Raw genomic sequence first — 25659 nt, 5'->3', positions numbered from 1 at the left:
GGATTGAGCGCGCTCGACTCGGTATCTTACAAGCGAGAGTTACCGAGGCAAGTTCCATCGCTTAACGCCAAACCACTCGGAATTACGTTTCACTCGATAATTTTACACTCGAAATTTCAATGTCGAGCGATTTTCTGCTCCATATCGATCGTGCGCGAGTCGCGAATCACGCAGAAGTGCGTGTTTTGTTAATAAGCGACGAAGCAACGGATCGCGGCAGCTCTGCGTCATCGTGGATCGGTAATTAATCGCGGACCGCGTAGTACTGCGTTCTATGTCGGTTAGCAACAAACTATAGATTACATAGTACCGCGTGTTTTGTTAATTAGCGATGAACTATGGATCACGCGGTACCGCGGATATACATCACTCGCCAGTGTGCAAGCAGACCGTGTTATGCGGCCGGACAACTGACCGCTACTATTTTTTTACTGCATTATTTATCCGGTGTTAATTCTCCGTCGCAGTTTCTTGGCCAAAAGCGACAGTCCACAGACAGCGCTTTGCTCGAACGCGATTCTCTGGACGTGACAGTTGCTGACACGTGTGACCACGCGTCCTTCGCAAGTGACGTCGCGTTAAGTTGAACAAGACCGATGTTCGTCATCGTGAAACGAATACAGTAACCCTTTGATAAATGGCCGTTTTCTTTTTCTGTAAATCCTCTCCACGAATCTCCGATTCTGTTTGGACTCTGGCGACCGTAGATTAAAAAGCAGCTGGTTCAACTTCAAAGAGGTGTCGTACCGATGTAACAACTGTCGATGCAAACTAAACACTCTCATATTTCTTATCTCAAGAGTATCGTCGATAGAGCGGAAAGATTCTCAAGACAAGAATAAGACCAGAGACAATTCGTGTTCCAACTATTTTTAACTATACGCGATTGAAGGCTCTTCCGAAATTCTTGTAACGTATAAATGAAAATAGTCCGTGAATGTTCCTCGTTCGGGACATTTTCAATCGTAGATGTTATTTTTGAGAAATTTCTATTGATCCGTGATTAAAAATTGCCCGAACGAGGTCGTTTTTGGGCTAATTTTCCTCGAGAGAAGCTCGCCAATCCATTAGCAATTCTCATCGGAAAAACATCGCGGATTCGTTGACGATACTTTCGCGGAGATACAACGAGGAATATGAAAGTTGTCGGTTAGCATCGGTATTGTCGCATCGGTACGCGCGCAACGTCGCTTTGAAGTTCGGCGAGCGGTTGTAATGCAAGCTGCGGTCGCTGTTGCGCTCGCACTTGGCGCATCTCGTTCGTTCTCTCTGTTAAACGATTCGTACGTGGTACGAAATACGAAAGGTCGATTCCAGGAACAAATTCGCTACCGTTCCTCGTTAAACAGCCCGACAACGTACCTTTTATCGAGGGTTTACGGTATCGAGTTACCAAGAACTCCGAAGCGAGGACACCTCGATTACACGGAGGATGCTGCAACATTGTCGTTATTTTCACTACCCCCCCTCGTGTTAACACCGCGCGTAACAAGGGCAAATACAAACGCGTTTCGTTGCTGGAACGCGGTAAACTTGTTCGCGAAAGTCCTCGTTTCGTGGCAAGTGGTAAATTCAATTACTCACCGCGTCCAGTGACGTCAGAGTGAACCCTCTAGCCGGTAAACAGGGTCACCTTACTCACCTGAAAGAAGAAACAGAGCGTGAGCGAACAGAAGCGAAGACGAAACAATGGAATTTATTTAATAAAATCGCAGTAATTCAACGACGTTCCCGCGGTGTACACGCAATCGTGATATTGAAACATTTTCCCGGTCATGTTTGTGCGCCGTAAAAATCCGTGAGCGCATTTTAATATTGCGACAACGCACGTTCTATCCCGATGACGAACGTACGGGAAAATATTAATATTTATCCCCGTTGGATATTTCCGTTCCCGTCGTTTACGCGGAAAATACACGACAACACGGAGTCGGGATGCACCGGAACGCGTCCATCTCTTTCCACAACTTAGTTAACGATAACAACAGTTGCGATGTAAAATAAAGGGAAAACGAAAATAACGAAACAATGGTATCGGTGCGGATTATAATCTATCGAAATATGGAATTACGCGTTTGCACTTTAGTTTAGACATTCAGGACTCGCAGAAACGTTGCATTTTTGCAATCTCTGGAATCCTCGGAATAAGGGTTCTGTTTGGAGAAAGACACCCTATGTTCGGTATGTAGGTATTTACAATCGTCAAGGAATTTCATGTTTTCTCGTATGTAAAAAACAAATTTTCAGATGGAATCGCAGAGACAGTGCACTTGAAAATTTGTGTGCATTTTTGAAATTATTTCAAGCACTGTATCGTAGAAGTAACGCCTAGAATTCTGAATATTCGTAAATATATTTCCCAATGACGCAACACAGCCACAGTGGATCAAAAAAGTACACGTACGCTATATCGATTTGGTGTAATTTTTCGTCTAAAAAAAACTGTTCTCGAGAGGACAAAATCAAGACCCGGGAATTCAACGTTTCTTCATTGCTTCGATACAATTTTTCCGGGAGGGGGCCGAGGGGGGGGGGGGGGGGGGGAGGCTTTTTTCACGATAGAGCGGTAAAAATTTAATTAGACGATTCAATCGATCGAAATAAAGCAAAAAAGAAAAACGTGGGTTTGCATCTCGTTGGGAAATTCGGAGGAATGTGTCACCGGCAAGAAAACACTCTACTCGCCCTTCTCGACAGAGTTTTTAAAGGGCGGCGAATCCCCAACGGGGAAGAAGTCGCGAAAAATGGGGTGGAGCTGTATTTCGAGATCGTACATCGCTGGTACAGGGGTGCAAAGTGTTGAAGGGGGTTGACAGAAATGGTTGGGAAAGGGGATAGCTGAAGGTGCGTCACTCACAGCTGACACCCTCCGCGCTCGCCCTCGAACCAGCTTCCAATCCCTCGCCCAGATTAATGTTTCCCTTTACTTAAGGGCCTCCTTGTCCTCCTTTTTTGGGTCGCAAGTGCATCCGGGACTGGCGCCGTTCGCGTGAAAGTTGGCGAAAGAAAGAAAAACCGCGATGACTCGACGCAATTTCCAGCGCAACCTGACTTTCCAGCGCCACGACGCCGGGGCGTCGCTGTAACGCGATATCCGTGTAGCTGCCCTTTTTAGAATGGTACCGAATGGCAAAGAAGTCACTCTGCGCGGCCATTTCCGGTATCGGTGTTGCTCTACGTGCAATCGTTGCATCTTCACAACGGAATGTTAATTTAACTAATTCTGAATTAATATTCACAACGGAATATTAATTTAACTAATTGTGAATTAATATTCACAACGGAAGATTAATTTAATTAATTGTGAATTAATATTCACAACGGAATATTAATTTAACTAATTGTGAATTAATATTCACAACGGAAGATTAATTTAATTAATTGTGAATTAATATTCACAACGGAATATTAATTTCAGCCCGCGAACGATAAAATATTTTCGTACACGGCTAAGTTTACGAATAATTTTCATTAATCGCGAACACGAAACAGTGTGCATAAGCATCTCAGAAATCGAACCGAGTCGGTTAAACAGAGCAGAGAGTTAAAATTTAGCTAAAACTGAGAAATTTACGGAAAGTAGAGTTCATGTATTTCTGACTGCGGCGAAGTGACACAAATCTGTTATACATCTGTCTATTTTAAGCAACTAGCGAGCGATTTACGTTACTTGTCAAATTAAAATAAATATTGAGCCGCGCGGTCCGAGCGAGTATCTATTATTAAATGTTTCGACTTCTATTTAAGTATTCTGCGGATGAAAATGCAATCGACAGACTTTGCAGATATTTGTACAGAGACACATTGAATTAATTCATCACCCAACAGAACTTTCAATTCAACACGGTATAAAATTTATTTTAACGAATGCACACGTTCGAAGATTTATCAAGGAACTTTGCTTTCCATTAACATCTCGACGTCGAAGAAGCGCGGGAACACTGACCCCGAATGTTGAACGCTATGTCGCTATGAGCTTTCGCAGTATTCGAAATATGGGGATAAAACTTGGGTCTCGTATTTTTCTCGAACGTTATACTGTTTGGTTAAAACTGTCAACGAAGCAAGTCGGATTACAACTGCACCCTCTGTTTTTCGTGCAGATTCTCGAACTTGTTTCTAACTTTATTTTCCTGGCCGGATAAACCGAACGAAAGGACCGAACTTTGCGCACCTCTGTTCCACAGTTTGTTTCTGTTCATCCGCCACTGTAATTTAAGCTCGCTTCGGTCCACAAAGCGCTCCGACGGATCGTAAACTCTCCTTGCGAGTGAAAAAAAAAGGGAGTAAAAAACGAGGCGCGCAGTCTTCTCGTGAATCTGTCCGTACACGGAGAAATTGACGTCCTCATAATTCGTCCCTGACCTTGCTGACCGTAGCAGGAAACGAGTATCCAAGTGACCCGGCAACCGTATTCATCGATCGCGCGGAAAGTATTCGAGCGAGGCTAGGCGAGACCTTCTCGCTCGAAGCCTCGAAAATACGCGACTCTTTGGAAATGCAGCTGGAAAATACGCGCGACGAAATCAGCGTAGATCGAGCGAGTGATCGAGGGGGAAGCGATTGCCCTGGCATATCGATGAGACCAGCAGCTCCGCGAAGTCGACGTGAATTTCTTAGGACGACGTTATCGCTCGTTGGGTGTGACGAAGAGGAAGGGGAAAAACTCACTCGGTAAGTCCGATACGAGACATGTAAATTGCTCGCTGGTAGCTCCAGTTGCGAGTATACCGTAGCTTAAAAGTCTGGGGGTCGTTTTCCAGAGGAAAAACGATTCGAAATTAACACCTTTGTGCTTTGCGTTCTCGTCCGGAATCTTCGACTCTCGGTTGCTCGGGTTAAAAATCTGGGAGTCGTTTTCCAAGGGGAAAAGGATTTCAAGTTAACACCTTTGTGATTCACGTTTGCTAAAAATATATCAAGAGTAGCATTTAGGATACATACGACACTGTGCAATTGTAAATCATAAGAGTGTACTATAATGCTTCGTTCAATTCCTAGTCTTTGACTACCGGAGGCGTTTACGTATCGATTATTCTTCTTTTAACGTTCTTTCGAACATTGAAATGTCGTTGTTAGTCGGATAACTCCGACCAATTTAAAAACCAGGGTGTCCCGATCATCACCGGTCGATTTGAATTTCGCGCCATTTTTGAAACGTACAACCGATCGACCCGAAACTCGACATACGTCATCCAGACGGATGGAAGATTAATCGTGAGAAAGTACACGGTGAATTACATTTTTCGATAATCCTAAGCTCTCGAAACGTAAAGGGCCAGCGTTGAACGGGGTTATCGCGGTATAAAATTGATTTCTCCACTCGCAGAAAATAGCGAGTCACGATAACCTTACACGTACACTCTAACAATAAATACCAATAACGATCGTCATTAGCGATCTATTATCCACAATTTTGACTATACACTCTTCAATTTACGACTCATTGTACCTCGAGTCCTCCCTGGACGCAACGATAAACTTTACATCACAATCCGAATTTACGATAAACATTTTCCAACGATCCGTCTGTCCAGTTCCGTCGGGATCGAAAATCGTCGATCGACCAATGATACTTCTCGATCCCATCGCAACGTAACATCGTTTCGCTCTGCCTCGAAGATTCATCGCCAACCGAACGGGGAGACAGCCGCGCTTATTTTCCTCGATTCTTTCTACCGGAACGAGCACTTGTGCGACATACACGTCGTAAATACCGTGCGCGATAAAAAAAAATATCGAAAAAAGCTGGTTCTATTTACGAGCTCGAGGAGCACGATTAAAACCGTTTCGAATCCAATTCGAGTGTATCGCGATCACCGGTTCAAGGGATGTCTATGTACCTCGGTCGTGATACGGACACCGGCATCGATCTGATCAATCCATTCAGCATCCACGATACGTGGACGGTTAAATCCTAGCCTGATCGTCTTACACAGTTCACAGGACATCGTTCGCTGTGATATGTACACTCGACATAGCGAGTGCGCACTCACGTACCTGTTGGGTAGCCGGGTTACATACAATGCCGCGCTACGAGAAATTCCACGATGTTCGCAAATATTGACTAACGCTGAATATCTGGCAGCGTTCGAGCTAAGTTCGTGCCGACAGATTATGTATTTTACCACTGTGTCAATACCTTACGACGAATTGCGTAATGATACGTACACACGTATCGTGGTTTATGCATGTACATACGTCCGTGGCAGGTGTTGGATCCGACGTACCGGGTGTCCCTGCGGAGACCGTGTCTCTTCGACCGCTTATCGTTCGTTCTCAGTTTGTACCAGTTCGTACACAAATCTTTAAGAAATCATTTCTACAGGTACAAAAATTCGTATTTCATCGATGCTCACTTTTCCGATAAACGAATCTTCCAGATCCGAATTGCAACTCGTAGTCAAAACCGAGACAATTGTCCCGTTTGGATACAAATCGTACCAAAAGTTTCGATCCGTTGCTTTCCGGACGACCCAATTATCGACCTCTAAATTTATCCAGCTGCAAATCAGAACTCGTGTTCGATAACTCGAGTGCTAAACGTTCCGACCTTTCGACTCGTTGATCTCTAAAAAGAATTTCGGTGGTTCGTCGGAACGAGATTTTACGCTCTCGGAGGTATTTATTAAAAATTTGCGTGCCAACGGTGAGAACCGTGTACCAACCTACGGATTGTACGCGGCGTTCCGGCAACGGATTACAAAAATATTATCGGTGAAAAAACGCGACTCCCGCGGTGTCGTGTATCTTCCACCGTCCTCGATCGCACCGCCTGCAATATCGACCCGAGACCCGACAAAAATCCCGGCTCGCGCGCACCGTGCGAAAGCAGAGCCGCAAAATATTATTCAAAACGAGTGAGCACGTTCATAAATAACGCTAACGTTAATCCGACAGGTCTCATGGCTAGAGTGTGGTAACACGGCCGGCCATGGTTGCTGCATCCTGACTGCAGCGCGATTGCACAGTCGCTGAACACGAGCCAGGTGCGGATTTCCCGAACAAATATGGATTGGCCGAAACTAGGCTGGTTTAGGGCTGTCGCGGCGTTCGAGCTTTTGTCATCGGCCATGTTTGTTTTACGTTTCATTGGTAGAGATTACGCGGTGAATTCTTTGCCCGGTTATGATGCTGAGGCTACTACCATCCGTGTTTTTCGGTGCATCATCGTACGATATATTCCCCACGCGACGTGTTCCATTGCTGTACAGGGTCTAGCGGAAATACTCGAGTTCGGATTGTACGAACAGATCTGTCCACGTGTTTTGTAGTTTCGAGATGTTTTCGTGATATTTTTACACCGTTTCGCTTTCCAAAGGTCGATGGCTGGACCAAGGGCCGAACGGCTCGCAAACTGTGCATCCTCGTGAACGCTGATCGTCCCGAGTCGTGAAACGTCGCGGTTCGATGCGCTGGTGAAATTCTCGGGCTCGAAACTCTGATTCGTTCCCCGTTGAATTCCAAGCTACCGAGTTTCTCGTTCGAGTCAATTCGAAGAAACGACGAGAACGCCTCGAACGCGGCCAACTTCTTACCCAAGCTTCTTCCAAACGTTCGAATATCACGTACCGTTATTTACACGCGCGTCTTAATGTTTCATCGTGTTTCCGTAACAAGCACGTAACATTTTTCCGGTTCTCTTCCGGCAGGCTTCGACGAACACGTTTCTCGAACTACGAGAGAAAGTAGGCCGCGAGTTAAACGAGAAGGGGGGGAAAAAAAGAGGAGAACCCTCGCGAACCTCGACGCTAGATCGATAGACGTTCGCTGAAAAATGTGTTTCTACGAGGAAAATTTTCGAGCGTAACAAAGCATCCGCGAAATGTGCACGAGATCGGTTCCTTAAATTGCCAATATGGCCCCGCGTCCGTGTAAATTTAACGCCCCGATTTATCGACGCTGCGCGTACCGATCGCGGCGGCGGCGGCGGGGTGCGTTTAAATCAACGTGGCTCGAAAGGAATTCTTTCGAGCGTAGAACGGCCGTATCGACGGCACAAATCCGTTTCCAACGACCGTACGGAACGAAAGATAGAGCGCGCCGAGCGATATAAACGGACGATTATGATATAAATAGCGACGGATCCAGCGAGTTACGCAACAGCACGAGAGATCGCAGCAACCGTGGCTGCGCTCGTTGTTGGAACACCTGCATGCACGCTATCTCGAACGCGAATCACCGACGGATCGATTAGAAAAGAATTGACCTATAAACGCGTGGCCGAAATAAAACAGACGCGACCTCAAAATAAATCCTCGAGATATATATTTCTCGTTTGTGTATGCATGTGTGTGTGTGTGTGTTCCTCCCTTGTGCTGGCCCACGTTTCGTCGTTATTCGACGGGGGAAAAAAATATGCTACGTTCCCGGTCGCTCGATGGAAAGTAATCTCGCGTTAATCAGACTAGTGACGAATTTCATTTCGAGCGAAGAAATACGTATCTCGTGATTGAATTTCATCGACGTCGTGTGTGGAAGATAAACAGTTTCAAATCAGAGGTTTTAACGGAGCAGCGTTGTTCAAACTCGAAAGGCACTCGATGCACGATAATGGAACTTCGAAATAAAAGTACGAAACAACGAGGAAACTCCAATCGGTATATAATTCGTACACAGTAGCCGGTTACAAAATCACTCGATCGCATTTCAACGATTTATTAACTCGCGACCTTTTTCCGAATTTTCTTTCGCAATCGTTTTGCAATTTTCGCCAAGAATTTATCTCGATCGACGTTCGCGCGTAAACTTTACCAGTCGGTTTTAATTTCTAATTACATTCCAATCGCCATCCGTCGATGAACTTTGATCGTTTTAATCGCAACTAGTTACGATCGAGGAGTATCAAACGCGAACTAAAAGGAAACGAGTTCTCGAGGTGAGATGGTGAAGAAACTGTATCGAAATTCATGAATTCCTACGAGATTATAAAAATAATTAATACGACAAATCTTAAGTAACGAAGAAAGAAATGCACTTTGTTCCTTTTACGAGCAATTCTCACACGGATACTCTTCCGAGTGGAAGACCCTCTTCGAGTACAACGAAAAAAAATTACCTTTCAGAAACCTTAAGAAACCGACGAGATAACATCGAAACTGCACATTCTGTAGGAAAATTAAATACAATATTAAAAAGTAGACGTCTTGTACTCTACGAATGTATACACGAACATTGTACACCACGTTTCTATTGCGAGAAAATTTTTCTATTTTAAAATATTTTAGTTTTCCTCCAAATGTGCAATCTGAATGTCATTTTTCTTCCCCTGCAATCGTTATTCCGATCTCGATCGAGAAAAAATCCCAAACAGTGATACTTAATTTCGCTCGAGTTTCCAATCGTTAAAAAATAAAATTCTCTACGAAGCTTCGGAGAAATCGGTCCAGCACTCGATGCGTCAATTTTCCGACAGAGACAACGCAGTGGTATTATACCCCGTTAAAGTGCCCAAACAGAGTAAGAGTATCGTTACGGAAACGGTCGCGGCAAGAACGTTAAAAACGATTAGAATCGATTTCGTAGATTTACCTATGAACGTTCGTATCCGTGAAAGATTTACCGTATTGACAATTTTGTATCGAGTAACGTCGCAAAACGAAGCAAGAATACTCCGAGTTGCATCGTAACACGGAGGAAAGACGCAGTGGCGGTGTAGCGTGTTCGGCAGTGAACAATTTCTCTTCGATCCCCTCTCTACGAAACCCTCGAACTCGCGTAGCATTTACGCGAGCCATTTTATATCCGAGCACGCCCACAGAAGTTATCTTTCACCGCGCGCGTGACTCGCGTGCCCGCGTCGTGTGCAGCGCAAGTGCATCGAGCAGGGGGGAGGGGTGCAACACCGGCACAGGCGCCGCACAATAAGCGCAATAATTCCAGTGCATCGCGCGACAGTAATAGCGACCGACAAACTACGAAATCCCTGTACGCGACAACTATCGTAAATACGCACGCACGCACGCATGCACGCACGTACGCGCACACGCGTAACACCCGCCCGTGCACTTTATAACCACCGAACACGGTCACAAGCCGCGACGCAACGTTTTTGGCGATATTCGGCGTACCTTCCAACGGGATGGCGATGCGTGTACCGGCCTGACCACCTACGAACTGGGCCACATTTATTATACAGCTGGGACGAACCGAAACTCGTATAAATATTGTACGAAAAACTGGAAAGGGGAACACGAGATTGAGGAAGAACACCCTGGAGACGATCGACCTTCATTTTTATAAAATTTCCAAACTTCAGAACCTTCGGAAACTTTCTTTTACAATATTCGACCTGTATACGTTGGCACGACAGTCTTGATCATTTTTGTAGAATTATTGTTATTATCGTTGCCGTGTTCGTTCGATAAATACCGGCCGGAAGTCGATAAATGAGCTTCGTATCGCCATCGTTTGTCCATCAAAAGCCTCTGAATCGATGTTTCGTCGACTTTGGTCATCGACCGAAATATCAATCGACTCTTTCTCAAATCTACCGAGTACGGTGATGGAATCGTTGAACGTATCTGGAGATGCGTTCTCGGTGAAAATAGTGTTTTATTCGTTTGACAAGGTTACGATAATAATTTCTACACTCCGTAAAAAATCACGAAAGCTCCGAATCTTTCTTTTCTTTCTCGAAGTATCTCCTTTCCTGCTCCGAATTCAACTGTGAAAGACATCAACTTGCTCGATCATTTTTCTAAAGACAGTACTAGTGTTTCACGAACATACGTAAAGTTTCGCGTAGATTTGTCGACTGATTTGTATATTTACGGTTGCACGAAATTCCAGTGTCATAGTATATATATTTACGATAGAAAAAACGACAAAAGCTGTATAACTCGGTACATGTACGCGTTTCGATACGGTTTGTGTGTAGAAAAAAACTCGTGCCTCGAGTATTTTATCGCATCGTCGAAAAACGAGGAAGATAGGCGAGTGTCGTGAAACGGGACACCCGGTAGGTGGTCTCGGCTAGCGGGAATAATATTTCTGGGACCGTGCACGGCCCGAAATGGCCGGTACAGGGTGCGTGACGCTGGCTTATCGGCAGAGAACGATATACCGTCAGGAGCTGGCCGAATGGAAGCATGCACGCGCGCTCCCCCGGCGACAGTTTCGGTAAAACGCGGCTGTCGAGGTTTCATCGCGCCATTTACAATGTAATAATTGGACAGCGAGAACGATAACGGGATAGTCCGGCGATGCACCGCTCGTTTTCCCCGCCGGGCCCTTTCATCCTTCTTCTATCTCTCGTGCGCGCTTGCACGATCGTTTTTATCATGGCCGTACGAGAACGATCGTGATTCGCCTGCGCGAGACACGCACAGGGACTGTAAAATACTGAAAAAGTATTTAAATATGCCGACGGATATAATATATTCGGAAACAAATTGGAAACGAGATAACGCGCGAATGCAAATGTGAAATGTTACTTCGAAACCCCTCTCGTTCCCTCCATCGTCGCTCGAAGATCAATTTGTTTCCCGTTTTCGCGCGATTCGTCTTCGACTGGATTTTTTTTTTTTTTTTTTTTTCGTTTAATTGTACAATTGCGCCAAATTCGGTACGGACGCGACTGACCAAATGGCCAGAAAATACACGGTAGAATATAAATCTCGGAAATGGCCTTTACAGGTACCTATCGGACAGTGAAGGCCGAGTTCGATCGTTACGTACGCTACTTTTTTAATTCTCTAATTTTACAAAATGAACACTTTTCATACGTAAAATTAGAAATATTATTCAACCCTACGAGTGTACCACTTCGGTACCATTTAATAGAATCGATCGATCGATCGATCAACGGAAGCTATTCGTTATTTAATAATTAAGGCGAAACGAATTCGCTCGGACGAAACATCGAACAAATCCATTTCGGCTCGTTTCTACTCGATTTCCAAATCCATTTTCCTGTTTCTGGTTCCAGGCGTTCGTTTCCTGATCTATCCATATGTTCATCCGTTTTGTGCGTCTATCTATTTACGCGGCCATCTATTTCCGTCTCTAATCTCTTCGACCATCTATTCGTTTACTTCTGTCTCTATTTGGTCATCCGTTTACCTGTCCATTTAACTGTACGTCTGCCCCTGCCTTGGTCTATCAAACTGACAGTAGAGTTGTCGGTGGCTAGTCTGTCAGTCACTCGGATGGCGCGCAAGTGATCACGGCGGATATTGGGCAGACGTACGTAGCTACTCTGTTACCGAAATCGGAGCAACGATCGAGGTTGCAAGATTTCATCAGCGATCACGACACTCCCACTGATTTCTACGAGAGTGTTTTTAATTCCGTGACCGAACTGACACCTGTGTTCTATGATTCAACCGAACCGGTCGTTTCCAATTATTCGAAATGAACGGACAATTGACGATTCAAACGAGTAACTTTTTTTTACTAACTTTTTCATTCGCGACTCAGGATACTTATTCGATTATGTTAACCCAATCGCTTACCCAATTTTAAACGAAATTATTATATACAACAATTCTTCCCTAACCCATCGTGTCCTCGTAATATTATATTGGGTTGTTCGGAAAGTAATTTCGTTTTCCAAAATGGAGAATGTATAGTTTAATAAAATGTTTATACGTTCTAAAAAAATCATGTTTCATTTTCACCAAAAAAAAAAAAAACAAAATGACTTTACGAACAAGCTAATACTTTCCTGGAATTGTTACAATAGCTGTAACATTCGAGACACTTTTTATCAAAAGACTGAGGAGTATAGTCGAAAGAAAGGAGGCTTTGGAATCAAGGATCGATCCTTCATTGTTTTCACCAGGAGAAGCTGATTATCGCTTCAAATCCTTCGATTTAACACAGAAAGAGTGCTCGAGACCGTGTCGTGGCACCCTATCAACCTCCGACTTTAACAATAACCAATTGCAAAGCGTTGACACTTTGAGCTTCTCGAAAATCTACTTACGTCTATTATTAACAGATAATGAGGCACGATAAGCTTCGAGTCGAGTGATACTTGACCGGACTTTCAGCAATAATGTCTTACATCGAGTGACTCTCAACGTTGGGTCGTTAAGGGAACAAATTATGATTAAAACCCCAGAACTCGGTTCGGATTTCGTAACGACGTTCGTTAAGTGTATTCGAGTTTAGGCCATCGTAAACTGCAATCGATCGACGCGCCTGTAACGGCAAAAGTTATTCGATAAAATTCCTTCCTACCTAAATTCATGAGACAAAGTTTAAAACTGATACCGGAAAAGTGTACTTCGACGCGAAGTTTTTATCGTCAACATTACCATTAATGTCGTACGTTCCGGGAAGAGCGGGTGAGCATGTAAAAGTTTGTCGCTCTCGTGGAAGAATAATACATCGGCGTGAACAATAATGAACCAATTATCGACCGTAGAATCTGGCGTGCACGAAGCTACGTAAATGCATTCGAGTAAATTAATTTTAAAAAGGAGTTTAAAACAGATAAAATCGACTCCCTTGATAATTTCAGCGTATAACTTGTGTCTGCAGGTGTGTTTAATCGGTGAATAGATTTAATATGTAATAAAATTAATTAAGAACGTTTCGTTCGTATTAATTACAACTTATGGGAGACATACGCTATAAACATATAAAATGCAATTAAAATTAGTAGAACGATCTACATTGGTGACAATACAAACAAACTTACAGCGTAACGACGCATCATTCGACGTGCTATGCAAACAAACATTGGTGAAAATACTATTGTATTAAATATACGGTATTTCTTCCGTCTCTGATATTTGGTTAATTCTTTCGAAATATCCAATGCGTAATATAATTACCATAAACCGTACCTGTGTAAAGTCGTTGTCGCAGTAATAATTACTATCGTACCGTCGAATCGTTCGACTTTATATTTCATCCGAGTTAACCGATAGAATCAAAATAATAAGAACAATCGAAACACCTTGTATCGTTAAGTGGAGCACAACACACCGCTAACGAGACATAATTCGTGGGGTTAACCGTGCTACACAAGAGATCGAAGTAAATTTACGAGGAACGGTTTAATAACTGGTAGACATTACGCTTAAAGGTCTATCAACAACTACACGAAACTACTGCTTTGCGCAAACTTCCACGGAAACTTGAAGTCCGATTGTGGCAGGGTGTTAATTGAACAACTGACGTTCCCCGTGTTACAACTTACTTAACGTATGCAACCTCAGCGGTTATGCCACCGTTGGCAACTGTAACGTTGCGACTTATTTAACGAATTTAGCGCAGCAGTTACACTTGCCATTGGCTACGACGACGTCCGATATTGTGTTCGAATTCAAAGCACTGTGGTCTGGAGTAATAGTCGAGAAATACTGCAGTTTCCTATGCATTCGAGTGATAGTGCAGACCTCGGTGATAATGTGTCGCGCGTGTATAATTTCTGAAAAGCGAGACACTGAAGCGCGATCGCATCTGTTCCGGATGTAACTTTTGCCAAACATTTTTACCGAAATTATTTAAATTCTTATATTTTCTTGTCGATTCTGATCGCGTTACAGGTCGACGAAGAACATTGTAACCCGTTAGGTATCGTTCTGTCAGAGGACAATACGGAAAAATAATTTTTTACCGATACTAAAATTTATTGGAATATCGTGCGATTTCTTTATGTAGGAAACTGAGACCCGAATAAAGTACAATTTTGCGAAAAGCTTTTTTTTATTAAATAAAATACTTTTTATACTTCATTCGGAAGCACGTTCGTCCCATTGAAGCGTATCGTATACGTAATTACCATTTGCCACATTATCCACCGTGTTGTATAGTAGTCTTCAATTGTATTCGTTAGGTCTTCACGAGTGGAAATATTTGATAGAAATATAAATTTTGAATTACGATATTAATGAAAAAGGGGAAATTTTTAATGGAATTGTGTGTTTCGAAAGGACACAGAAAATATTAAAAAGTTCGCGAACAAATGAATTCTCATTAAATTGAAAAATACGTGTATGAAATATGACCACACTGTGTAACTACGCATCATATCCGTTGCTACAATACCTTTGTTAAATTCTATATTCTATGTTTCTTTCATGCATTTTTAATATATTTTTCGTTTAAATTCTATGTAATTGCACCTCGGATGATATTTATTACTTCTGCTCTTATTACTAAGGATTGAATTACTTTGACAATTATAAAAAAATTACCCCATAATATTACGATTCAATTTTTGACGTGCTTCGTATGCGTATGTACGCGATGGTCGAGCACGGTTGGTACAACAATCACGGATGAGATGATTCCTTGTTAAAAAATGAATCGAAAATGTGGAGTAAAATCTTTCGATAGAAGATTCCATTTTCGAGAAAATCGATTTCGAAAATTTATTGGGCACGCGTGCCATTGGCAATAAGTACGGTTCGCTTAATGCGACTGTCTATTACTCATTATTTCCTGTTGTGTTGGTGTTTGTGCACATTGATGGTAGTGGCAAGGTATTATCTGTTTTCTGCCAATCTTACTACCGCCTATGTAATTAGAACCAGGTGGTTGAAATGGATACTACCGTAATATCGTCGGTGTGACAAACACAGTAGAAATGGTCAGTAACGGGCAGACTAGTCAGCCAAGTCCTACTAAATTGCACACATCCTTTACAAATATTCAAAATATTTTTTCGAGTACGGAGTCTCGTATCGCAAAATGTTATTGTGTATTTTTCATTTATTTTTGCGCAAAGAATCAGGTCATACCAGATTATGTGACCCATTTTCGCCCATCTTGTACGCAAATCGATCGAAACATTTTAAGATAAACGTAGACTATCAATTTTAAGGAACAGCGTAAGAAACGCCAAAAATAAATGCACCAGAAGTTTACCATTATTATCAAAATTAGAAACGGTGAAATTGTTTTAAGGCAAAGTCGACTCGAGCATTTTCAACGTTTTCCCTTTTGAAACGAGGTAACGAACAATTAATCAAAAGCATCAACATCGTACAACGTAAAGAGGTATGTACCAAAAGGAATATATATTTCCATAAATGTGCGCAATGGATACATTTGTAAAAATGATAAAAATTCAAGCAACTAGTAGTTTCGCTATTTTAATAATTGTAATTAATTCGGCGCAGAGGTTCGAATGGAATGATTCTACCTTTGAAAAGGTTAAAACGGTTCGAAAGGTTTAAAAAGGATTCGGTAAAAATCCCCCAGGCCGAAACGCAACCGGATGATCAGTTTTGTCGCGGAATCGCGACACAATAGACTTGTTCGAAATATTTACAGATGGGCGTGCTGGCAATGCACAATACACAGATACGTTGATTCGAAAACAAACAACCGTTTTTGGAAACATCGTGCGCGACTCTCGAGAAAAGCAACGAAGCTCGCTTCGGCAAACACTCGATCGTGCAACGAGGAGGAACGCTAAACATTCTTTGCGAGTCAGGCGTTCACCCGATGCTTTCACCCGCAATTCGTCGAGCTTCGCGACGTCTGTACTTGGATACCAAAAGTAAACCCTGTTCGTGGAATATATATCACCAACAGCTGGAAAGATATCATCCGGCAGGAATTTAGAATCGTATTGGGTCGAACGTTCCAGTCGGCCTTCAAAGGTCACCTGTGACTAGGAAAAAATTACTCGATGATGTCCACCTTCCCCTTCCACACGTGTAAGCTGCTATTATTACCATGGTACCATTAGATCGTTCGGAAAGTTCGTGGCCTTTCGAGCTGAACGAGTTTATTACTATTTTATACGAGCAACAAAGTATCGTTCCACCCGCAGGTCGTATATTCTATAATAATATAGTCTATAATTACTATTGTATACCGGTATACAATACAGGTCGTATATTCTATAATAATATAATCTATAATTACTATTGTATACCGGTATAGTCCATGATTGTTATTATACAATAGTACGCTTATAGTTACTATTATATAATAGCCTATAGTCGCTATTGTACAATAGCACAGAGTTACTATTATGCAAGGAATGACAGTACCCGGATGACATCGGCCGAACTTTGCCCTAGTCTCCACTCTCACCTACCGTACCCCAAAGCGATCAAACAGGATAAGACTGTATATATAGACCCACGTGCGAATAAACCGAAGAATCTAAATCTAACCTTCAAACTGAATACTAGTGTCTCTTGCTGAACCTTCTCTTACGATGGTTCAACGAAGTCTTAAAGTCGAGTAGATTCACGTGACAACAGAATCCTTTCTTAGTTGAAATTCATCTCTTTAATAATCCTCAGCTGGAACTATTTTTGCTTCAAATATTTAAGCAAAAGAAGTCGAATAAATTCACGTGACAACAGAATCCTTTTTTAGTCGAAGAGATTCGTCTCTTCGGTAACCTTAGTTGGAAGAATTTCTTTTTCAAATATTTGAGCAAAAGAATTCGAATAAATTCACGTGACAACAGAATTCTTTTTTAGTCGAAGAGATTCGTCTTTTCGATAATCATAGTTGGAATTATTTTTGTTTCAAATATTTAAGCAAAAGAAGATGTGTAGATTCACGTGACAACAGAATCCTTTTTTAGTCGAAGAGATTCGTCTCTTCGGTAACCTTAGTTGGAATAATTTCTTTTTCAAATATTTAAGCAAAAGAATTCGAATAGATTCACGTGACAACAGAATCCTTTCTTAGTCGCAGAGATTCATCTCTTTAATAATCCTCAGCTGGAATAATTTTTGTTTCAAATATTTAAGCGAAAGAAGTCGAGTAGATTCACGTGACAACAGAATCCTTTCTTAGTTGAAAAGATTCATTTCTTTGGTAATCCTCGGTTGGAATTATTTTTGTTTCGAATATTTAAGCAAAAGAAGATGTGTAGATTCACGTGACAACAGAATTCTTTCTTAGTCGCAGAGATTCATCTCTTTAATAATCCTCAGCTGGAATTATTTTTGTTTCAAATATTTAAGCAAAAGAATTCGAGTAGATTCACGTGACAACAGAATCCTTTCTTAGCCGAGAAGATTCGTTTCTTCGGTAACCTTGGTTGAAATAATTTTTGTTTCAAATATTTATTTGAGCAAGTGACGCGTAAGAGTGCCGTGATGCACGCGTCGTCTCGCGTAGCGATCGTCGAAGAAGAAAGGCGCGGAGAAATCGAACGAAAGTAATAAAAGTAGCGAAAAATCCAGAGACCGTACGCATCGCAGACGCGGTGATATTAAAGTTCGCGCGGAGTTTCGAGCGGGCCATCGGGAAGTCGATTGGAAGCGTTCATCGTATTTCAATTGTAACCTTTCCCAAGCTCCGTCCGCGCCGGTTTTCCCTGTGACCTCCACTACCTCCTGGCGGCTCGTTACCGTGCCACGACCTCGTTATTCGCCCCATGCCGTGAACTCATGAACATTATGGATGCAACGATGCCCTTTGACGCGATATTAGCTGCACGAAACGCGAGATAAAGGAGGATTTCGAAGCACGCGACCGGAACCGTTGAACCGGCGCCGCGCCATGCCGAAATCACGGTTCGGCTGCTGTCGCGTTTTAATGAAGGATGCTCTTTAATAAAATATTAAAGTCCCCTTCGAAGATTATGCGAAACGACGAAGCCAGTCTCGGGGCATCGATCGCCGTGGGATCAAACGCGAGCCGAAAGACCGTGTTATTCGATCATACTAATTCTAAGGGAAATTCTGAAGCACGTTCGTGGGAGATTCGGTGATGAGAAGAGGACAGTCGCCATGGTTTCGTTACGTGCGATCTTAATGAGGTAGGACGGTTCGAAATTTTGAAAACATCGATTTCTTTTATTTTTCTTAAACAGCAGTGCGAAGAATAGAATTCGAAAGGTCCCGGTCTTTGAAAGAATCCATTTTTCGGGGCACGAAGAACGCAACAGTATCGCAATTTGGTCCAGGCCTAACTTTAAATTCGTTTTTCTCGAATTTATGCTTTCAGAAATGGTGTACAAGATTCGTGTATTAAAAATTCGTTGCGCATTTGGAGTTTTTATCGAATAACCGGTACGTGTTTCTTTCAACGATACTTACGCTCTTTATTTGTTACGAGATGCGATACTTCCAGGTTAGCAAACTGTCCAGATAGAGTCTTAGATGTTTGACGTTTGTTTACAGCTTTCTGACGCATCATTTTTCAAAATAACTGTAATTCGATGGAACTTATTCGTATTAATCGTAATTTCTTTTACTTTAGTCCTCTTTTACGTTGAATATTTATAATAATTCCAATCGAAAGCTTGGTAACGCCGACCGCAACATTTCGCGGTAATTCGTACATCTTACCACGGTCGATTGTTTTTTAATCGCGTTTCGTCCTCGTCGAACGTCTACAAAACGCGCTTCAACGATATAATTCAGTCTCGTATAACGAAACGGTTAACCAACACGGTAATTAACCAATTATTTCCATTATGCGATCAGATCGGTCGACCGGTACGTTTCGGTTTGCTAAGCGTTTAATTAGCTGCCGAGCATATTTTTCTCTCGATCGATTCAAATCCAGCTGCCAGACGGATCGATCAGGCGCACGTGCGATTTCGGGCAAATTTATCCGCGGTGATCGAGTTTCGAGCACGAAAATACGTGACCCCGACAACTTGCTTCAGCAGCTGGCAGTTTCGTTCGATTTACGCGCGGCGACATAAAAACAAGATTATATTAACCCAAGATTTAACGAGCGAAAGCCGTGGCTACCGGGGAAGCAAGGTTAATATCGAAGTTAATGCATTTCGCGTGGAAAACTGTTCAACTCCCGGTTTTAAACGCAATTGCATCCGATCAGCCGAAAATAAAAAAAAAAAAAAGAAAACTTCCACGAAACTACGGCGATTAGACACTTAATTATGACCGAAAGTCTCGGTTAAAGTATGGAAGCCGATTTACGAGTGACTAATTATAATTTACGACCGCGCGTGCATCGTTATTAAAGCTTAAAACGGATTAAGGGGGAACGATCCGAAACCTTGAGCATCGCTGGTTCAACAACTGTCGATTCGCGGTGGATTAACCGAATCGGTGCAAGATCGATCGATCTTCATTCTAGTCTCGACCATCGAGATCCCTCTAATTAAACCGCGCGTTTACAGACTAATTTTAAGATGGCCACTGAAAAAAAAAAAACGTTTCATCGTAGAGACAAAGAACGTACAAGATCGATCGATCTTTATTCTAGTCTCGACTATCGAGATGCCCCTAATTAAACCGCGCGTTTACAGACTAATTTTAAAATGGTCACTGAAGAAAACAAAACGTTTCATCGTAGAGACAAAGAACGTACAAGATCGATCGATCTTTATTCTAGCTTCGACCATCGAGATCTACTTAATTAAACCTCGCGTTTACAGCTAATTTTAAAATGGCCGCTGAAAGAAAAAAAAATGTTTCATCGTAGAGACAAAGAACGTGCAAGACACGGATAAGACTGAAAACGTACTATCGACTTTTCCCGCACGACGGTTTGGTAGAGGTGGTAAAAAGTATTATCCTATAGCCGAGGAGCGGTCGTCCAGGTATCCGCGATCCCATATAGGCTCGTGCCTTTTACCGCCACGATCAAACTCTTGCGCGACGGAAAGTCGATACGTAGTGTACCCTAGCCTATCTGATACACCAGGCGGCATTAATTTCTGTCGTTTCGGGAGAATACAGCGTGTCAAATCTACTTTTAAGCCAGCTTTTCCTTACCACGTGGATGAAACCCTAGATGGCGCATTGTTTTTGGTTCAGCGAGCACGCCAAGGAACACAATTTAGCTGGTTATTGCAAGATTAATAATTTAGGAGACAGGGAGTAACGCGAATCGAATCCTATCGAGACGCATCGTACTTTATTATCATTGTGTCGAAATTTTCTTTCGAGGTTACGTACGACTTATCTTTGCAAAATCAATTTTACATATTTAATGCGTAATAATTTTTTTATCGAATGGAGACTTTATTGTTAAGTTCGTGTATATTTATTTTACAGTCACTCGTGCTTAAATTACCTACCATATTGGAATTCGTTCTAGAAACTCAACTGTGTATATTTAACAAATGATGTATTTACAAAGTTAATCGTTAAGTGCTTTGCAGCTAATGACAGAGCACCGTTATTTCATAACGATTCATGAGACCCGTCGCACATAGATTAGCCAGGTTTAGGTTAGGTGTTCATAGGTTCGAGTCGCAGGTGGTTCTGCGCATCTACGTCGCGCCGCTGCAATAGCGCCATCTAGCGTTTCGGTCACGCATCAACTACAAGTTTGTCGAGAGTACGAGAGAATTTACTGCCACCCGATGTACACCGTTGCCTCGTAACAGTAGATTTCAGAATTTTATTCGAGCAATAAGTGTCTCTGTATACAAAGTTGTCGTTCGAACAATTTATATTTTCGTTCTCTATGCGATACATATGATTCTGAAATGTACATCTTCTTCATTTTCGCTTTAAATACTTTTTTTTATCTCAACTTGTATCGATAACATATTTTTGAGTTACGTTCGCAATTGTTTGTTCTCGGTTCGATCGCTATTTCCGAAGGTGAATCGACACAGAGGATCGAAACTTTGAAGAAAGCATCTCGATTAAGGCTACGATGTTCGTTTCGTTTTCCTAATTAATTTTCCCATCATCGAATGAAAAGATTTGGAAGTATCGTAGCAACGATCCATTCTGTCTTAAATTGGTCAAATTTTGCGATTCGGGTTCAAAACTTACAGCACGGAGAAACTTTAAACGCTGACCATGGTCTTCAGCAGCTACTGGGTCTTCGAAAGATAATATCGCTCAGTGTCGCGTACGGGAAACTCGGTGTCGGTTAATGACAGCAACGATAAAACGAGTCGATAAAAAAATTCGACGCGCAAACGTGAGCTTGTTAAACGCGAACCGCTTGCGAGTGGAGAAAAATTGCGGTCCTCTCTCAGGATTTCAAGTGGTACTTCCGTTAGTTTTCTGTCTGCTGGATGGAAGTGTCCTACTCCTTTCTTTTTTCTATTCTCCTTTTCCCTCCCTTTTGTACTTTACATGCTCTTATTTACACGCTTATACAGGGCGGCTAGATTGTTTCACGTAACAAACGTACAATTTAGAAATCTATCGTAAATATTGAAACCCGACATTTTCGACAGAAATTAAAAAATTTCTTCAAACTGCAAATACAATTCAATACACTTTGTAACGCCACTGTAGTTTACTTTATTATCTACGACATTGATCTATTTCTCGAGAGACGGTCTTCTTATTAATTTTCTCCGCAGTTGGATGAACCGTTACATCTGTCTATGCATACTCTACGATAACCAAAGCGTTGTTCTCAAATTTCATCGAACATCCAGAACAGCCGTTACACTTCTCGGTCCGTTTTGGATCTTGGATTCTCAATGTTCTCATCATTGTCGTTATTAATTTCTTTCCCCGTCCTTCTAGAATTATCATCGTTTGCGAACAAGAACCATAAAATACGTCGGTTACATTCTTCGTTATTAGTCACTGTCCTCCGGTTTGATTTATGTTCGATTCAGGTTTACAGTAGAATGGCAAACTAAACGGATCGATCGTACTGAAAATAATGGAACGAGTAATAGAAAACCATCCGAGTAAAAACCAACCTTGGATCGATATTGGATAAAACTCGACGGTCGCAAAAATTATGGACCAACCTGATGTACGTATCGATTGCCCGCGAGAAAAACGTTGAGTACTGATAATATGACCACTCTGTATATCTATGCACACGAACATGCGCGAACACGTACGCATGCAGCCATTTCGCAGATGGTGTGTACAGAAATACTTACGACCTCGTGCAACCGACAGCTGCTCTCTCTCTCTCTCTCTCTCTCTCTCTCTCTCTCTCTCTCTCTCTCTCTCTCTCTCTCTCTCTCTCTCTCTCTCTCTCTCTCTCTTTCTCTCTCTCTCTCTGAACGTGAACACGTGGGTGTGCGCACGTAAAATGTACCGAACGATAAAAGTACAGGTAAATCGTGGCGGGTGGTACGGTACTGCACGCCAGTAAATTTTGCAGAAGTTATGTCGCGAGAGAGGCAGCACAGACGCGGTTCCACCGAGCATACGTCGAACATTGAATTTTTCCTTCGTTTCCTTTCTTGACAATAGCTCGGCTCGAATGAAACGTTGCACCGCTTTGGAAACGCACGTTGCCACGGCAGCCTTGCAATTTCTTTGCTGCATTGTGTTCCCCGTTATTAACGAGCACTCGACGCTGGAAGAAAAGTGAAGCGATTGGATATCGAACGAACAGAGTCTAAACAATTTGCAGTATTGTATTTGCCGTCGGACGGGTTTTAATTAATCGACCGATTATCGATCAAAAAGTGAAACGTAGACGACCCGGGCTACGATCACGCTTTCATTATTTCACGTTTCATTATCGCGAACGAGATGCATTGTGCCGAAGTCTCGATTATAATTTTCACTTTGCTCGTAACGTAAAGTGTATCTCGAATTTCGATCCCAAGGTACGAGTTGCACGGCTCGCGATCCGCTCGAACCTTTCGCTCGTTCGTTCTCACGAGAGCACGCTGTCACCCATCGTTCATAAGCGCAGACGTATGCTCGCTGTTTCGAATCGAAACAGATGCTCTTCGAGTAACCGAGACTGCATCCAAGGCTAAAGACGCTTCGGAGTAATCTTCTTTCTGTACCGTTCTCTTTCCGATGCCCGGGTCTTTTAAAACTCGACGATATCACGGTTCGATTGAAACATTCGTAAGAAATCTAGCGACGATTGTTCGCAGAACGCTAGATCACGTTAAACTCGATCGACAGCTATGGCCGCGAGTATCGCCGATGAGTATCGCGATGAAGAGCACGATGACGACGATAACGTTGATTACAGTGGACATCATCGCGCGAACAACGATCAGGGCGATAATAACCTGGGTGGCGATGATCGTGGCAACGATCGAGACAACGAGATGCGTAACTATGGCATTACCGTGTACAAGTGAACTACGATAAAGAGAGAACATCGATAGGATCGAGGATTCCGGAACTAGTATGAAAACGTGGTTGAATGTGCATGAATCTTGCACAGGTACTTACTTCGTGAAATAATATAGGCGCTCGTAATCGGAACCGAACAGGATATACGCGAACCTTGAACGAGTATTCCCAAAAGACGTACTATAGCACATTACCGCGTACAAGTGAACTACGATAAAGAGAGAACTCTGATGAAACAGAGTATATGCGAACCTTGAACGAGTATTCCTAAAAGATTAATTTGAGATAATAATTGCTAGCTGATCGAACACGAATTGGTTCGAAATTTGATTAGACAGATTGTGCCAAACGTATGCAATAAAAACACGTCACCTAATATAATGTACCAACCCGACCTACCAACTCGACCTTCCCCTGTGTTATCCAAACCCTACATTATCTAATCTCTACATTACCCGAATCCTGCGTCACCTTAGCCCATGCGTCACAGGATCCTAACTCGTGTCCGAAACGTTATACCCTGAACCTCGCTCCGTCCTATTACTCTCATCTGTGCTTTAAAGATCTTCGAACCGAAATAACCTCCACAGAAGGGACATCGAGAGACCAGTGGTCCAACCAAACACCTGTGCGCGATCCAACTACACTCTACGAACCTTTGCTCGCCCAACTAGATATCCTAAATACAAGAGAGTTCCATTTACGAATCTTGAACCTAGTTATTGTAAACGAGGAACGGTAGCTTTTTGTATACAACGTTAAAGATGTAAGAGAACGGCTACTTGGAAGCTAACGCCATTCGAACGTTCTAGTCAATTTAATCGGTGTTCTATTTTTGATCGGAACTGGCGGATAAATTTCTACGATAAACTTGGAACGAAGCTAGTTCGTTTTCCGTCTTCTCGCATTTAAATGTTTGAAAATTGGTCTTTCCTCTCGTCAGAGATCATACACGAAACAATGGAATAGCTAAAAACGCGGTAGCAACGTGGACGTTAGCTATTTACCATAAAAATTGAAAAGGACTCCGGCAGCAAGTCGCAAGTTACTCGTGTAACCGAGGAATCAGGAGTTCCGTCACGATCGAAACGGGTCTGAAGAAAAACCACTTTAAATTGTTCGGTGGCCATAAAAATTTTGCGAGCACCGCGCCCCGAGTTCCGTTTGAAAGAGGGAACACGTACAACCCCGTCCGAAAAGGGGCGAGAGACTGGAACCGCGTACGAAATACATTTAAATAGAAGCTACCACTCGCAGTGGTGGTAGTACAATGATGCTTCCGGTCAGCAAGTACCACAATGGGTACGACCCGTCCGCAGGATCCGTCCGCCTCCTTTCTCCCGCCATAATTTAGCCTTGCTTTGCATATAAAAAGCAACAATGGGCCGCGGCCCCGCGCTGCCGGAGCGAAAATTTGATTTGTCGTCCCGCTGGCTGCACTTTTTGCAGCCTCCGGCCCGACCTTCTATCTCTGCCCTCCCCCTGTTACCGCCTACCCTCACCCCCGTCGCCCGTTCCAGGCCTCTCTTTTCTCCCGTCGGGTTCATCCGCGACCCCCTACACGAGATTCTCCGCTTTTCTTAATTCATTGTCAGCGTTCAACGTTAGCTCCAAACGCTCCTACGGAGACATCCAACGATCCTCCGCGTCCTCGACGATCGAACCACTCGCGAGATGCGTAGTGTCACGTGTTGTGAGCTAAATATTTCACCAATGACACGTACGATGTTATTTTCCAGTTCTGGAATTCTCTCCGGATCGTCGCGGA

General features: G+C 42.8%; 1 protein-coding gene across 1 annotated transcript in view; it reads right to left on the bottom strand.

Moving 5' to 3' along the window:
- LOC143155339 (E3 ubiquitin-protein ligase MIB1-like) overlaps positions 1–25659 on the bottom strand; it is a 575890-nt gene that overhangs the window by 120959 nt on the left and 429272 nt on the right. The gene's annotated exons all lie outside the window — the stretch shown is intronic.

This window comes from Ptiloglossa arizonensis, chromosome 2, assembly GCF_051014685.1.
Source record: "Ptiloglossa arizonensis isolate GNS036 chromosome 2, iyPtiAriz1_principal, whole genome shotgun sequence".
Classification (NCBI taxonomy): Eukaryota; Metazoa; Arthropoda; class Insecta; order Hymenoptera; family Colletidae; genus Ptiloglossa; species Ptiloglossa arizonensis.
The sequence above is the reverse complement of the archived record's forward strand: the minus strand, read 5'-3'. Positions and strand labels throughout refer to the sequence as shown.